The sequence below is a fragment of the Sinocyclocheilus grahami genome, unplaced genomic scaffold, assembly GCF_001515645.1.
Source record: "Sinocyclocheilus grahami isolate Dianchi unplaced genomic scaffold, SAMN03320097.WGS_v1.1 scaffold648.1, whole genome shotgun sequence".
Lineage (NCBI taxonomy): Eukaryota > Metazoa > Chordata > Actinopteri > Cypriniformes > Cyprinidae > Sinocyclocheilus > Sinocyclocheilus grahami.
This window is the reverse complement of record NW_015505827.1, coordinates 105,060-109,367: the sequence shown is the minus strand read 5'-3', so window position 1 is coordinate 109,367 and position 4,308 is coordinate 105,060.

The following is a 4,308-nucleotide window of genomic DNA, read 5'->3' as shown; positions in this document are numbered from 1 at the left end:
GAGTTTGAGTGGCTAAAGACTCTCCAAGGACCACAGCTGGAGAATTGCAGAAAATAGTATAGTATTTATATAGTAATAGTATTTCTATAATAATAGAAATAGAGTCTCAGGGTCAGAAAACCTTAAAAAAACAGCACAACAGCACCTACATCACCACGTTTCAAGGGTTTCAAGAAAAATTCTCCTAGCTCATCCAAAAACAATCCCTCTGTTGTCACTCAAGATGGGTTTGGTGCACACAGGGATAAAAAGTACCCCATGTGTACAATGAAATATACTGCTGTATTTTTAATGTTGTGGACCTATATTTCTGCTGGAGGTCCTGGACATCTTGTTTAGACACATGGCATCTTTGATTCTATCAAATACCAACAGATAAAAAATCTAAAAGTGACTGACTCTGTTAGAAATCTTATAATGGGCCATGTTTGAATCTTCCAACAGTACAATAATCCAAACACAAACCTCAAAAATGGGTCACTGGGCACAAAACCAAGCTTCTGCTATATGGCCATTCCAGTCCTCTGAGCTGAACCCTATAGACAACGAGTGAGGTGAACTGAAGAGGAGAAGCACCATCATGGAGCTGGGAGTCTGAAGGGTCTGGAGTGATTCTGGATGAAGGAATGTCTCTGATCTCTTGTCAGGTGCTCTCTAACCTCATCAGACATTATAGGAGAACATTTAGAGCTGTTAAACTGACAAATGGAGGTTTCAAAAAGTATTGAATAAAAGGGTGCCATTAGTTGTGGCCAATGTGTATTAGAGAAAAACATTTATTTCATAATGATATTCCCCCCCATTTTAAATTCTCATTATCCAATGAAAGGTTAGATTTTTGTGAATTTTTTTCACCTAAAAATACTAAATAAAATAAAAATACATGTAAAAAATAAAATTTAAAATAATTAAAATAAAAACGTGTGTGTGTGTCAGTTCGAAATGCTATTCATTTTAACAATTAAAATAAAAATTAATTACATTTCTAGCTATTATTAGTCTTTGGGTTCAAAACTTTACCAAAATATGAATAATGAATAATTAGCATTAAAATATATAGATTGTACTCCAACATACCTCACATTATATTATAAATGTAAAAAAGCAGTATTACAATGCTACCATGACTGACTGACAGACAGACAGACAGACAGACAGACAGACAGACAGATAGATAGATAGATAGATAGATAAATAGATAGATAGATCGATAGATAGATAGATAGATAGATACTGTAGAATGAATCTGAAAGTGTTTACAAATTTTGGTATATTTTTTTTTACCTGATTTTAATTCACAATCTGTCAATCTAGTTCCTCAATCAAATATCAAATCACTCGAAGTTCTTTCAGTGTTGGTTTTAATGGACACATCACCATACCACACTCAACCACATCACAAGATTTCCCTCTGGTATAAATAAAATTATTCATAATGAAAATGAAATACAAAAGCAATGCCTGCTGATAATGTAAAAAAATTAAAATAAAATGAAGCAATAACATACTTATGTTTGCTTTCCCATATTTTGGTCCTTTTGATTATGATACTGTATTATTACTGTGGTATGCAACTACAACCACATGTTCTGGACTTGGAAAATGTCTTGTCCATGCGTGTAGGAATGTATTTGCTTCTGTCATTGTGCAGTGTCCTTGAGCTTGGGAAAGGCACTATATAAATTAAACTTATTATTATTATTATATAAACTACAATCCAAGTACTCACAAATTATCACAGAAGAAATCTTCACATTGGTTGTCATAAAGATAAAAAATATGATTTTGGTTGAACACAACTCTGGTTTAAGAGTTTCTAAAAGCGCATTTCTTCTTTGGAGAATGTTATTGACAATAATTCAACTTTTATTCTTACTTAAAACTATTCTCAAAGTCATTAAGGTTCAGTTGAAGCTTGAATACAGAGAGGCCATAAAACCCCTACATCCCCCAACCCGTTTTAAACAGTCTTTTCAGCACTGAATTTGATCCAAAAGATGGCAAATGTGCCTCTGAGCCCACGCCTGACTGCGCTCCCTAGTTTCTCTTTTTCTCTCTTTCTCTGTTCAAACCGCCATGACCTAGAGAAACACCACAGCGGTATTCTGGTTACACTCTGGTTTAACATGCACACATGGCTCTCACACTCATACACACCGACACACACTGCCAGGTCCCCATGCTCACTCACTGCCTCACATTTAGATTTCCTTTTGTCTTCTTGTCACACACTTTGTGCCACAAAAATCAGGCTGAGGTGCTAGTCAGCGTGGTTTAGGTTTAGTGGTCTAACCCTGATGATCCCTACAGTGAGAAGTCTTACAATGAATCCTTGCATTGGTCAATGTGGATGCTCACTGTGACCATATAATTACCTTTTCTTTGTACTTTAGAATTATATATTACAGTTATGCAGTTAATGTTGTATATTGTGCATTTGGAAGGATACTATTCATAATTCAATTTTAATATTAAAAACAATAATAAATCAATATATAGAGATATATTATACCACATTATATACACACACACACATATGTACATAAATAGATACACTCTAAAAAATGCTGGGTTAAATATAACCCAGCGCTGGGTTTGTCCCTTTTTAACCCAGCATTTTTAGAGTGTACTGTACATTCAGTACATACACACACATAGATTTAGAGTTTCATTGGAATAACCTAATCGCGTAAATGACTGTGAACCACTCAAGCATATTTCAGATGAAAGATAAGTATGATAGCAATCCTTTACGTCCTGCCGCAACTGCCTCTGAGAACTCAGCATGGAGCAAAACCACACCACCGCCACCCCCCTCTATGATACCGAGAGCTGGGCAGTTGCTACAGGTCTTAGCAAAACAGGAAATTTCATGTTTCCTTTGCTATTTTTAGCGACTGCTTTTAACGCACAACTTCTGTGAATCTACATACAAGCAATCACGCAAGTAAACAACTTACTGGGACTGACATACAATACAATATATAAAGATAATAAAAAACACTTTTGTCATAGCTGACCCCCAATTCATATCCAAGTCAATCAATATGACAATGTTAAATTCTTATCAGTAGTTGAGTATGGCCATTTTAGAGGCATTTTTGTGAAAGGTTTATGTATTTTGGACGTAATAAAATATTCAGGGTAACCAAATTTAAACGTTTGATGATCTGCAAGTGAAAATGTTGATTGGCCACTAACAATGTCTTTGGTGGTTACAGCTGGTTACTGATTTGAATTTTAACCTCATCTCACACATTAATATTTGACTGGGGAACTTGTTTTATCAAATAAATGAAATAATATATAGTTGATATAAAAAGCTCTGGCACAAGCCATCAAATACTCTAAAGAACAAGCTCATGAGTTTGATTGCCACGGAACACATATGTGACCATGGACCACAAAACCATTTTCTCAATATTTAGATTTTTTTTGCACCTTCAGATTCCCAACATTCAAATATTTGTATCTCGGCCAAATAGTGACCTATCATAACAAACCATACATCAATGGAAAGCTTATTTATTAATCCCAATTTAAAAAAATCGAACCTTATGACTGGTTTTGTGTTCCAGGGTCACATATAACAAATAAAACAACTAACCCAGCTAAAATGGAATATTCTCACAAATTTCACGTTTTATTATTTTTTTTAAGTCATATTAATGTTAGGACTAAACGTTCTTAAAATAATGTTTATGGAACATTCTGATAACTTTATGAATATTATACATTCTCATAATATTGAAAAAACATTCTGAGGTCAACATTCTCAGAACTTCCCGATATTATTTGCACTTGAACATTCTCATAAAGTTGAAAAAACATTTTAGAACAACATTCTCAAAATGTTCTTATGATGTTATTTGTACTTGTATCTTCTAAGAAACATTTTTGTAACCTTTAAATAACATTCTAATCTAATGGACATTTTAACGTCCTAAGAATATTAAAAATAAACATTCAAATAACATTATATTTTGGGTGAAAATAACTTTAGAAGGATTAAAATAACCTTTAAATAACATTATAATCACAACAAGAAAACTGGACATTTCAACGTTTTAGAAACATTTAAAAACAATGTTCCCTCAACATTATAGGGAACCATTATTACCATTAATTATTACCATTAACTTAATTAGGTTAACTTTTAATTACCTATGATATTGAAATTGCTTTGGATCAAGCTTTTGCCAATTGAATAAATGCATGATTGAAAGTATAATTGCAACTTTGCAAATTGCAAAAGGGAACATATCTTTCACATTAAAAAACCATGCAGCAGCCAAACACTTTTCATGC